Here is a 13983-nt window from a genome sequence, read left to right on the forward strand (position 1 = left end):
TTTTTTTTTTTTTCTTTTTTTCTTCTTCTTAAAAATGCCTTTGGCTTTAAGAACCTGTGACTGATTCAGCGTCCCTGGCACATGCCATTGGCCATGGCTTTGCCTGGCCACACTACCACTCTCAGCTGTTGCCACAGTTTGGCCACTCGTAGGAACCACACTGCCAAGCTTCTTCTCTGACTACCCATGCAAAGAAATGCGTCCCAGAGGAGATCACACTAGCATGCCAAAAGCCAGGGCACAAGGGAAGGAAGGGTCACTTCTAAAATGGATTAGCATTAGCGGAGGTCAGACGGGATTGGTGCCATGTACGGGGGTGGGGGTGGGGGGAGCCACCGCACTTCTCATCCCCTTTAACGGAATGTGGTAATTAAAAGGGCTTTACCACAATAATATATGACGCTAAAACAAAGCTTTTGCTTTCAAATAATTACAAATTAGAGAGCTCAGTGGGCTTATTTAACTTTTGAGCCCAGGAAAACTACATCCTGAGTACTGATATCCCTGGTAAAACAGGTCCATCTTTAACTTTGTAAAGATATTAGCAGGAGAGTTACATCCCTATTTATGAAACTGAGACTCTGGGAGATTTCTGCCTTAGACACACGTACGCTCACTAAAAGGCAGGGGGCTGGAAAGTCCTAATGGCCTTGGGACAGCTGCAAGGAAGGGGACACCAGACTGAATACAATTACATAAGCCATGGTAGGTTCCATATACTCTTACAATGTCTCCAAATGCAAAATCCCAGAATTCAATTGTAAGCTGGCCATGTGTGACACACACTTGTTCTTTACAACGGCCTAAGTACCTGTGGGCTGTAGCTCTCAGTGGCTCATTATCATTCACAGCCATCTTTTACAGAAATGTCTTCCATTAACACCAGTTATACCAGGGATTGCTCACCCACATCTCAGGGACTGAGAAGGTAAGTGCCCGGATTAAAAGTTACAATGGTGCTTTAGGTTCCTAATGGGATTTTTGCTTCTTCTTTTTCTTCTTTTTTTTTTTTTTGGATTTTCAAGACAGTTTCCCTGTGTAACCCTGGCTGTCCTGGAACTCACTCTGTAGACCAGGCTGGCCTCAAACTCAGAAATCCGCCTGCCTCTGCCTCCCAAGTGCTGAGATTAAAGGCATGCGTCACCATCGCCTAATGGGATTTTCATTTTATATTATTTATTTTGTTGTAATGTTTATGAGTGCTCTATCAGCATATACACCTGCAGACCAGAAGAGGGCATCAGATCCCAGAACAGATGGATGTGAGCCACTATGTGGTTGCTGGGAATTGAACTTGGGACCTCTGGAAGAGTAGCCAGTGCTTTTAACTGCTGAGCCATCTCTCCCACCCCCATGAGATTTTTCCCATTAATTATTCATTTATTTATTTATAAATTGTGCATCCCAATCACTTCTCCTGTGATCCCCACACACAGTCCCTTCCCTTCTGCTCTGAGGTGGAGCCCTCCCATGCCAGGTATCACCCCATCCTGGCACATCAAGTCTCTGCAGGATTAGGTGTATCCTCCCCTGCAGAAGGCCAACAAGGTGGCTCGGGTAGGGGAACGGAATCCAAGCTCAGGCAACAGATTTAGGGGTATCTCCTGTTGCAGTTGACCTGTATGGAGACACAGCATCTGCTATGTCTGTGCAGGGGCCCAGGTCCAGTTTGTGCAGACTCTTTGGTTGGTGATTCAGTCTCTGACAGCTCCGAAGGGTCCAGATTAATTGACTCTGTTGATCTTCCCGCGGCATTCCGATTCCTTCCTGGTCCCTCGATCTTTCCCCTAGGCTCCATCCAATGTTTGGCTGTGGGTCTCTGCATCTGTTTCAGTCAGCTACTGGATGGAGCCTCTCAGAGGACAGCCATGCTAGACTGCTGCCTACAGGCATAACAGAGTATCATTAATATTGTCAGGGATGGTGCTTGCCCACGGGATGGACCGGTTACTAGTTGGCCATTCCCTCATTCTCTGCTCCATCTTTCTCCCTGCATTTCTTATAGACAAGACAAGTTATGTAGGTGGGTTGGTGTCTTTATCGATCCACTGAGAGTCCTGCCTGGCTCCAGGAAATGGCCATGTTGTCAGTCACTGTTAGGAATCTCAGTGAGGGTCACCCCACAGACTTCCCAGAGCCTCCTCCATCCTTCTCTAGATATGCAATGCCTCCCCAACCCTACCAGCCCAGCCGCTGATTTCTATTCATGCTCTGGCACTTTCTCCCGTCTCTCCCTACTCCTGATCCTGACCCTCCCATCCCCTCTCCCACCCAGTTCCCTCCTTCCTCTGCCCCCATGACTATTTTATTCCCCCTTTCTAAGTGATATTCAAACATCCTTGCTTGGGCCTTTCTCCTTGTTTAGGCTCTTTGGGTCTGTGGATTGTTCTACCATGTTGATAGAAGCTTTATTCGTAATAGCCAGAAACACCCTACATGCCTCTTGATTGAAGAATGGATACAGGAAATTTGGTTCATTAACATAATGAAATACTGCTCCACTATTAAAAACAAGGACGTCATGAATCTTGCAGGCAAATGAGTGGAATTAGAAAATATCATCCTGAGTAAGGTAACTCAGAGCCAAAATGACATGCATGATGGCATGTACTCACTTATAAATGAATATGAGCCATAAAGTGCAGGATACCCTGACAAGATTTTTAACATGGTACTTATCAGAGCCATTGAGCCTACTCTGAGCTTCGCTAAGCTCTGAGTCCTTGCCTTCCAAGGGTTAGACATTCTAGCCCAACTTAAGCATCTGAACTATATTTGAACCAATAATGCCCTCTAGCATAAACAATCACGTCTCAGTTAAATATCTCAGAACTTTGAGACCACTTAATCATAAAGGCATATCTCTTAAAGTGACACATTTTATAAGAATACACATACTGGACACTAGAGAAGAGCTAAAAATGTACATAATATTTTCTCTCAAATGTATGCCTTATCTTATGATTCTACCAAAGGCTTTACCTTCTACACATCAAATTCCAGTTGCATTTAGAGTTTTCAATTGGACTACACACTAAAATAATGGTGTCTTTGGGTATGAAAAAATAACAACAACAAGAGTTATGACAAGAATATTGTGCTGATGTTTTCAGGATAACTTTGAGTTACATGTTTTATGTGTGCTTTGCCCTTGTCACCCCATTCATTTATTTTTTTATTTTTTTTATCAAGTATCTTATTGGCACAGCTTGATTATCCTGAGCTGTGAGGAAGGAGATGGGAGAAAAGATTTGTGGCTGATTTTTTTAATAACAACTGAGATGTGCTGCTCGCCCACTAGGCAAATAATAAATATTTATTGAATTCATTTAAATTGAGCCCAGAACAAGGACATATTACTGATGGTTGAGATAGGTGTTGCTATGGTAGCCAATCCTGGAGGAGGGAGGGAAAGAGGAGGGAGAGAAAGAAGTAAAAGATAATTCAAAATGAGAAAACAGAAGCAAAATGAAAAGAAAGGGATTTTACATACAGACCCAGCACAAAGATTATCTGTCAGAGACACAGACACAGCAAGCAGCAGGGACACTCGCAGTCCGGGTACAACAGTGAGACATTAAGCTGAACCTCCTCAGGTCTGACATTTCCATCTAAAATGAACTGCTTTTTCATCCCTCCCATGCACTCGGTGATGGCTGTGAAGAGACTTGTGCTAGCAGAAGGGATGTGAGATGTCCCCCACAGGCTCCCGTGTGTCAACATTTGGTCCAGAGATGATTGTACTAAGGAGGTGGAGTCTTGCTGGAAAATGTGGGTCACTTTTGGTGGGAGAGTTTGAGGTTCATAGCTTAGCCCTGCTTCTGTCCTTTCCTCAGCTTCCTGGTTATCTCAAAGGTAGGGAAGCAGTGGCTTGCTCCTGCTGTCACAAATGGCCAGGTATCTCTAGGCCACAGCAGTGACTCTACCTACTTCTCAGCACCAGTTTTTGTTGCATTAGTTATTTCTCTTCTATCTGTGACTATATACCTTCTAAGAAGCAATTTAGGGAAGGATGGGTTGACCTCAGCTCATGGTCAGTCATGGTGGATGAACAGGACTGAAGAGGCAGCATTTTTATCATGAATTTGCACTGACAAGGAGGGCTGCTGTGGCTTGGAGATTCCTGACCATGTGGCTTTGGTTCCTAAGCCTTCAGAGCTGGTCCACAGGAAAACTGGTCTGGACCTGTGGGCTACAGAGTCCCTAGAATGCCATAAGTGGACTGTAATGGGCCACTCTGGTGGAAGTTCCAGAGGCCAAGATGATGATAGAAATGTGGGTAATGAAAGCCAGGCTCAAGGAGTTCCAGAGAGGAACAGGGATAGTATTGGGATCCCATGGAGGCTATTCATGTTATATTGTAGCAAAGAAAGTAGCTACATTCTGTTAGTTCAATGTCCTGGAAATGTGAGTATTGTTGAATTTTAAAGGAATGAACTACATTGTTTGACTGAGGCTAGTTCAAGATGATATAACGTGTAGGTTGTGCTGCGGCTACTGTTCACTGCTCTTAGCCAAGTTTACAGTGAAAGATAACAGAAAGCAGAGAAAGAAGATGAAAAATGTTCCATTTGTCAGAGAAAGAAATGTGAGCAGGTGTGAACGGGTACAGCACGGGTAAGGTGGTACAATGTATCAGCAATTGTTAGAGATGAGGACCACCGAAGAGATAACATACACTTGCTCTGAGACAGCAAGAAAGGTATCTTGAGTTTTAAGGAGAACCTGGGGAAAACCATATCAGTCCAGCGTTCTACAGGGTAACAAACTCATTTGAAAGGAGAAGATAGGAAGGTAGAGTCTTGAAAAGATAGAATCTAACAGTACCTTGATAGAGAATGGTGGAAGTTCCAGGGGACCGGTTTCATAGACTCAGCTGGGAATGTACCCAAATCTCCCTTGGCCCAAGGGAGCCAAGATACCATCTCAATCCGGCAGTACAGCCAGATGTCATCTATATGGTTTTGACTTTGTAAGCTCGCAAAACATAGGTGCTATAAAGTATGGAGACTTGTATAAGGGATCCAGAAAACTGGAGAGGCCAAGCAATGTGTAGCAGGGCAAAAATCTCTACACAGAGTTCTGGAGTGGGCTTTGTGAAGCTGTTAAGGTGAAGTTGAAGTTTTAAGGAGAACCCAGGATATGAGAGATGCCACAAATGTGGAATGTCTCAGAGGAAAGCTGCCAGGACTTAATGGAGTCAGCCTGAGTGTGCTAATTTGCTTCTGTCACCTTTACACTAGCTAGAGTTATATGGCAGAGGGAACCTTAGCACAGGGATTATCTCAATCATATTGCCTGCACTGATTAATCACTGATTAATGATTGCTGTGGGAGGTCCAACCCACTATGGGTGGTGTTACCCTTGGCTAGGTAGTCCTGGACTCCATAGAGAGAAATGCACCAAGAAATTTCTAGTGGTGTGCTGCAGTTTCTTGCCACTTCTGCAGACTCAGCAGATTGGCAGAGTGATGTCTGCTGAGACAGAATCATGTGGAGTTTTGCTAAGTCAGACTCACATGCTGAGACAAGACCAGTGAAGGACAAGTGATATTTGGAGGGACTCGATGGATAGTGAGAGAGGCTGGGCTAGCCTTGCTTATAGAGTTAGCTGTGCAAGGCTTGTTGGTCTCACATCTTCACTGACCTTCGCTGATCTTCGTTTAGTTGAGAGATGCCTGGCTGAGAACTTTCCCTTGCGTTCCTGTTACCCCTGGTCCCTCCTGCTGACCTGTGCTGATTCAGCTGAGGCCTGGCTGTCTCTGGTCGGCTGTGCCATTTCAGCTGCTATTCTGACACTACTGAACCGGACTGCTGGAGTATCCATGAAGTGTTTGCAAATGGATGGAGCTGCCGCTGCTTACCTGTCAACTGAACTGCTGATTTCCTGACAATGCAGATGTGAGTTGCTCCAAAGAACCTTTTCTAAACATGTCCACTTCCCTTATATCCCCTCTTTTCCATTTCCTTTGGTGGATGGTGAGCTAGAAGGGAGGTTACAGTGTTTAAGAACCGTGATTACAAGTAGGTTTTGAAAAAATTAAAGTTACAGGTACCCTTGTGTTTGGTGCATAGATGTTGAGAACTGCAATGTCCTTTTGGTGGATTTTTTTCTTTTGACATGTATGCAATGTCCTTCCCTATTACTCTTAAGTAATTTTAGTTTGAAGTATATTTTGTAAGATATTAAAATGGCCACACTGACTCGCTTCTTGATCCGTTTGCTTGGAATATCTTTTTCCATCCTTTTATCCTGAGATAATTTCTATCCTTGATGTTAAAGTCTGTTTCTTAGTTGCAGAGGAAGGGTGGATCCTGGTTTTTCATAACTTCTGTTAGTCTGTGTGTTTTTATTAGAAATGGAGACCATTGATGTTGAGATACATAAGTGACCAATGATTGTTGATTTCTCTCTCTCTCTCTCTCTCTCTCTCTCTCTCTCTCTCTCTCTCTGTGTGTGTGTGTGTGTGTGTGTGTGTGTGTGTGTGTGTGTGTGTGTACACTTTCCTTCTTTTGACTTTGCTGGTCTGACATTTCTTGTCTGTGTTTTCTTTTATTCAGTTAACTTCTTTAAGTTAGAGTTTACCTTTTAGTACCTTCTGTAGAGCTGGATTTGTAAATAGATATTGGATACATTTGGTTTTTATCATGGAGTGTCTTAATTTCTCCATCTACTGTGGTAGAAAGTTTTGCTGGGTATAATAGTATAAGCTGCCACCTGTGGTGTCTGAGATTCTGTAGCACATCTGTGTAGGCCCTTCTGACTTTTAGTGTCTCCATTGAAAAGTCAAGGATTAGTCTAATAGGTCTGCTTTTACATGTTACTTTGTCTTTTTTTCCCTTGCAACTTTTAACATTCTTTCTTTGCTCTGTACATTTAGTGTTTTGATTGTTATGTGTTGAGGGTGTCTTTTCTTTTCAGACTACTTGGTGTTTTGTATGCTTTTTGATCTTTGATGGGCATCTCCTTCTTTAGGAAACTTTTCTTCTGTGATTATTTGAAAATATTTTCTATGCCTTTGTCCTGGTTTCTCTTCCTTCCTTTATTCTTATTATTCTTAGTTTTGATCTTTTCATAGTGTTCCAGATCTTCTGGATGTTTTGGGTCAGGAGTATTTTTAGATTTAACACTTTCCTGACCAAGGTATCAATTTTTTCTATCATGTCTTCAATGCCTGAGATTCTTTCTTTTATTTCTTGTATTCTGTTGGTGATGCTTGCTTCTGAGGTTCCTGTTCAAGTTCCTAAACTTTTCATTTCTAGATTTACCTCAGGTTAGGTTTCCATATTGATTCTATTTTTCACTTTTAGGTATTGGGCTATCTTATACATTTTTTGTGTTTTTATAGATGTCCTTAAGGGATTTACTCATTCCTTCTGTAAGGACCTTTGCCATGGTCATAAAGGCTATTTTAAAGTCTTAGTCTTGTGCTTCAGCTGTGTTGCAGTACTCAAGCCTGCGGTTTTAGGGTTGCTGGGCTCTAGTGGGGACATATTGCCTTGACAGTTTATTGGTTATGTTTTTATGCTGGTGTGTAGGCATCTGGGTTTGGTAAGGTTGTAATTCTAAGTGTTGATATCTGGTTTTGTCTTTGTTGGGTGGGTGTTTTGTTCCTTAGTTTCTGTCAACCTCTCTGGTTCTTAGGAGAGTGTGGTCGCTATAGGAAATTCTTCTAGGATCCTGATAGGTGTAGCCACCGGGGGTGGGGAGGTTCCAGGTAAAATGTGCTTCTAAGTATTAGGAGCTGACAGTTCAGAATGGGGAAGGACTAGGAGTGGGTACAGAGGGGGTCTACTGGAGGGAGGAAATCAGGTTGTTCCACTGGGATCTGCTTGGTCCCCTGGGAATGTGAGCAGAGAGCTAGGAGAGGTAGCAGAAGTTAGGGTGCAGAGCTGAGGATGAGCCTGGATGATGGGATTTGGAGGAGCAGGGGGAGAGATGAAGATCTGTAGTTAGCCTACTGGCTTTTCTGGCTTGGAGGTTCCCAGGGACTGCCTCGTGGAGTTGGGGGTTCAGGATAAAAACAATGAGGGGAGAGATGGAAGTTGGGGGGGAGAGATCTATGGGATTTACTGGAGGTAGCATCAGGGAGGGGATGGGACCTCAGCAGGTGGTGGGCTGCAGAGCTGGGGATCAGACTAGGAGATGAAATTTAAGGCAGAAGAGAAATAAGTGAAAGTCTGCAGTTAGGTTATGCACTTCCCTGGTCACAGAACCTGTGGCTTCTCATGTGTTAAAATGGTGTCCCGCTGACCACTGGGTGAAGCAGGATGCTGGAAGTCTACTGTGTAGACCCCACGACGCCTACCCTGTGGTGGGCTGTGGTGGGCTGCAGGCGTCAGGCTGTGAGAAGCCACAGGACCTAGCTCCAGGGGTGGGGGAGGGCAGTCTGGGTTCCCTGCAGAACTGCCAGAACTGCGGGGACCCGGCCCACACAGAGGCCAAGACCAGCAGGTTCTCATGCTCTCAGACACTGCAGATGCCTCTAGATGTCTCAGAAGAGCTGAGAACAAGAGTGGGGGCCCACAGGCGGGCTCTAGCTTGAGGGAAAGGGAAAAGTGCAGGAGGAGGGCTCCAGTTGGTTACCTCGGGGAGGAGAGTCCTTGTTGTTCAGGCTGCAGCTTGGGTTGGTAGAAACCATGGCTGGGAGAGGCTTCCCTCAGAAGATTAAACATGTGGCTCATTACAGGATGACCAGCTCCACTGCTCCAGCATGGTGGATCCCGATGAGAAAAGGCAGTCCATGGTTTTACGGCATTTATGGTAGAAAGGCAGAGAGAGAGAGAGTAGGGAAGTAGAGGCTGGCCATGGCCATGCGGAGAGAGGGGGGGGAGGGAATATGGAGAGATGGGGAGCAAGGGAGTGAGAGGCAACAGTAAGAGTGTAAGAGCAAGAGAGTAAGAGGGGGAGGAGGGGGCAAATAACCCCTTTTATAGTGGGCCGGCCTACCTGGCTGTAACTGGGGATGGGGCCCAGACAGAATACCAGGGACTTGGGATGGTGCACTGTGTGACTGAGGGCCACAGAATTATGAAGCTGGGTCCTTGTGTCAGGAGCCTAGTGTCTGGGAGTGTGGCGAACAGGCCTTTCGTCCTTTGCAGAGTTATCTGCTGGGTCACTGGGGTTTAAACCTAGCTCAAGCAGAAAACAGGCTGCCATTCGTGGTCCCACAAGTTCCTAGAGAGTGCCTGCTGGATTTGTGGATTGGAGTAAAGCAGTGGGAAGAGGGGAGCACTATAGGAGGGGAGGAATGTATGATCCACTCAAGAAGGGCCAAGTGAGGAAGGGAGGCTGCAGACGTGAGGCTGCTGTAGATCTGGGGATGAGGCTGGGGATCTGACTTAGGGGGGCTGAAGGAGAGATGAAGATCTGCAGTTAGCCCCTGTGCTCCCTGGTCTGGAGTGGTATTTGTTATTCTTTAAGCTTCAGTCTAGATGCAGCTTTTTTGTGGGTGACAGCCCTGACACCACAGCGTTTTATTTGCTCAATGCATATCTTGCTCTTTTTCTTCGGAGCATTGACCACGGTGTATAATTATAGGATTAGTGTGGGGAGGGGAGAGTTCCAGGAATTGATCATAGTGAGTCATAGATAGTTTAATACTAGGCCCATGTGCTAGTCTGGTTCTCATGAGAAACAGATGCCAAGTCTGTGAGGATTTTTAGTAGAGGGATTATCTCAGTGAAAGGGACAGAGAAAGAGCTAGGGCTGGATGGAAGAGCTGTCAGAACCAAAGAGGGAAAGAAGTCTGGTAGGAGCATTTAAATTCTGGAGCAATGAAGAAACTCTTAAAACAAAGGCAGAGGCCTAACCCTCTGTCCCTCCCTCCCTTCATCCCTCTCTCCTCTCCTCCCTCCATCCATTCCTCTCTTCCTCTCTTCCTTCCTCTCTTCTTGCTTCTTTCTATCTTCTTCTCCTTCCTCCCTCCCTCTTTCCCCCTCTCCTTTCCTCCCTCCCTTCCTTTCTCCCTCCCTCTCCTTCTTTCCTTCCTTCCTTTTCCCCATGCCTCTCTCCCTCCTTCCTTCCTTCCTCCCCTCCCTTCCTTCCTCTTTCCCTTCCTTCACAGAATCTACTTAAACCTTTCTGTCATGCTTGCTGTCACATTCCCTGCATGTTACAGCCCAGCAGAAGCATGGCCCCAGGTCACCATGGTAAGTTCCAGCACATCCAGTGGACTCCTTGGTGATTAAGCTCCCAGCAGCAGGAGCCTCTGAGATGCACTTTTGTTGTGGCTACCCCAGTGTTTAAGAACTTCCCTGTTCACCTCAGGGATTCTGGGGCCATGGTGTGTCTATGACTATGACTCTGCTGGCTCAAGGACACAGTTACTAGTCCACTCAGAAAAGTCATCCTGGCCATGTGGTAGGTCGATAGCCCACTGGACCAAGATGGGTGGAGATCCAGCATCAGTCTTTGTCCAAGAAGGTCTCCAAACTTTACATTATCTGCAAATTACATTCTTTCAAAGGAGACCATGTACTCTATGACTATACTACCTTACAAGCAAAAGAAAGAGGACAAGGAAGAGGAGGAGGAGGGAGAGGAGGAGGAGGAGGAGGAGGAGGAGGAGTTGAAGTTATATTGGGGAGCAGGTCCATCTTCCTGAATTTCCCCTAGTGTCCACTCTTCCCTTTAAGTGTGTAAGGAACAAGATAAAAAAAAGATACCATGGAAACTGAGCCTAGAGTGTGTGTGTGTGTATATAAAATAAAGTTGAAGTAATGTGTGAACATCTTAATTATGATTGGCTAAAAGTGGCTTAAAAACCCACCTGGCTCCATGACTCACTTGTTCCTGGAGTCCTACAGAGATGCCATTGTGCTGAGAGATGAGTCTACCAACCTGCACGACACTGTGGACCATGCTCCAGTTGAACCCGAGAAACAGAAGGACACGTTGGGAACCTTATCTGATGCGCTGCCTTCGGGTCAGGCTAGAACATCAGGTCAGACCAGAGGTTAGTGAAGTGTGTATGTGTGAAGGAATGTGACTGCATTTTTCCATTTGTTTGTTTATTGCTACTCATAAATAAATATGCTGTTATAACCTAACCTCCGAGTCCAGGGCTTCCTTCTTGCTTCAGTCCTCAACCGTGGCAGTTTGAGACAGTTCGAGACAGTTCGAGACAAAGTGGGCCCTTCTGATTTTTGCCAGGCCACAGTTTTAGAGAGCAAAGTTAATCTGACAACGTGAGAAGGTTAGAATGGTGTCTTAGTTTGCTTTCATTGTCAATTTGACACAGCCTAGTCATTAGAAAGCAATGTCTCCATTAAGGAGTTGCCTAGACTAAAGGCCCTTGGCATGTCAGTGGGATTCGTTTTGATTATTAATCATGGCAGGAGGACCTAGCCCACTATGGGTGCTACCATAGCTACTACACACATGGTCTTGGGCCGTATAACGAAGTTAGCTGAACACGAGCCTGGCCAAGCGAGCCAGCACACAGTAGCCTCCATGGCTTCTGCTTAAGTTCCTGCTCTGACAATCCTCAACAATGGACTGTGATACAGAAGTTCTAGGAACTACTGAAAAAGGGAGCTAGGATAAGAAGAGACCCAGCTATAGTCTTGGTCCAAGAAGGTCCAAGAATCAAATAAACCCTTCCCTCCCCCCACCCAAGCTGCTTTAGTCAGGGTTTGATCAGAGCAACAAAATGAAACCAGAGCCAAGGGGTTCTCAACTAACAGAAAGTGAGAGCCAGATCAAATTATACACTGTGCAGGGGCTACTCTTTAGACTGCACTATTGCAAGGATGCATCCATTCGGTTCTTGCATTGAATAGGCATTTGAAATGATAATTATTCAATCGTCGTTCATGGTCCAACATAGAACATTGTGCTAGATGCCACTCTCTCAATGCCGTTCAGCTTTGGTGAATCTCACCGACATCAGTGTGTTTGTTGTACAACAGCGCCAAAGCCAAGGAGACCTTCCTGGTGATTTTAGATGTGGTTTCTGATCTATCTGGGCTTGGTTCCCTCATCTCTAAGACAGGGAAAATATTTCTCATTAAGGAGTTAGAGAAACAATTGATGAGCTAATTATAACACATTTTGCCCACCACACAGGGCTGGATAATAAAGGCCGCTCTGTAATTGCAGAATCTTTTGAAAGCTGATCAGAGACCCTGGGGGTGATGCTAATTTACAAGTTAACATTTCAGTTTTGTTTTTGTTTTCTTCCCTTGCAGGGTGGTGCTGTGAGGAGGCTGTGGATCAGAAGCCAGGCAGGCGAATGTGGGCTGCCTATGAGATGGACATTTTGATAGGCTATGGGAAGAAGAGATTGGCACTAATCTCACCACACATGGTGCCTCAAGCTCATAGATGTTAGCATTGGTCAGTGCGTGAAAGGGGGACCAGAGAGATGCAGCAAAACCCAGAGAGGATTTATGGGCTGGGAAGTACCCTGAAGATGGCTTAGTCTTTCCAGTGTCTTTCCAGAAACTCAAAATCATTCTGTTGGTGGGAAAGCAATGAAAAATGGCATAGAGCAAGGCTAAGGGCAGACTACAGGCACGCTAAGGGCTCTAGGAATTTGCAAGGAGTGGGAAGCCACTAAGATGTTTTAGAGAGGGAAACAATGTTACTTTGACTTGTATTTTACAGGCTACCCTGGAAAGGTGTGGGCCATGGCTTTGTTGCACTTCTGTTTGAGTTACTATGGGTCATTTTTCTACAAGAGAACCATCAATAAATTGAACATCATCAGAATGAAAAGCCTTTATTCTCTGAAACGTCTGAAGCCGAGAAAAGCCACAGACTAAAAAAAGGTGAGAAAAGCCACAGACTAGAAGGAAACATTTGCAAACCGCAGATCCAACAAATTAGTGTTGAGGATCTATGGTGACGTTTCAAACCATAGATTAAAGCCATTGGCAAAATAATCAAAGTAGAAGAACTAGAGGAAGGGCCAGGGATGCAACTCAGAAATGGTGACCCCAGGGTGACCAGGTCCCTCCTCACTCCCATAGTTGTAACTACGCTGCTCCACCAGGCTTTGACTTGGACCCTGGGGATCTACACTTAGGTCCTCATGCCCGTGCAGCTAGCGCTTTCCCTCTGAGTTATCCCTCTCCTCACCCTCACCCCCTGCATAATGTTTTTCAAATGACAAAGTTTTTAGAAGTGGAAAGCAGATCAGCAGTCGGTGCTGCAGGTGCGGATGAGAAGAGGGTGGCCCTGGGAGAGGGAAGATGGGTGACTTTGTAAAGGACAAATTGGAGTATCCTTATAGCGTGGGAACCTGGCTGGTGCTGTGGACATGGAGCTGCCTGGGTGATGAGACTGTACAGGGCTAGGAACTTACACACACTGGGCACGGCTGACACAGAATCCACCTCTGCTAGCTCTTTCTTTCTTCCTTTCTTTCTTTCTTTCTTTTTGTTTTTGTTTTGTTTTGTTTTGTTTGTTTTGTTTTGTTTTTTGAGACAGTGTTTCTCTGTGTAGCCCTGGCTGTCCTGGAACGCACTCTGTAGACCAGGCTGACCTCGAACTCAGAAATCCATCTGTCTCTGCCTCTCAAGTGCTGGGATTAAAGGTGTGTGCCACCATGCCCGGCTCACCTCTGCTCTTTCTTATTGTTGATGTGGTCTCCGGTGGGTCAGTTGTGTGTGTGTGTGTGTGTGTGTGTGTGTGTTGGGGGGGGGTGTCTCTCTGTCATGTGAGCACAGGTCTGAAGCCTGTGTTTTATTACTGGGACCTTCTTGGGCTCCATTAGCAGCATCCTGCTGGAGCCTAGGTGGGGCCTGAGAGTCAGAGCTCATCAGGTGAGCCCATCAGATGATGCTGACGATTGGCCTAGGAGCCACTGAGAAGCTCATTCCAGGGGCTCATTCCAGGGCACCTAGGTTTTCCTCACAAAGCCCTTGGTGTCTTCGCTGGCAAAGCCAAGTCTGTGAAGAATGCCATGCTTTGTTTAGGCACTACAGAGGGGAATATTAGGAACATAGGCCTCAGGCTCCATCCTGGAAAGGAGTGAA

The sequence above is a fragment of the Mastomys coucha genome, unplaced genomic scaffold (genome assembly GCF_008632895.1).
Source record: "Mastomys coucha isolate ucsf_1 unplaced genomic scaffold, UCSF_Mcou_1 pScaffold11, whole genome shotgun sequence".
Classification (NCBI taxonomy): Eukaryota; Metazoa; Chordata; class Mammalia; order Rodentia; family Muridae; genus Mastomys; species Mastomys coucha.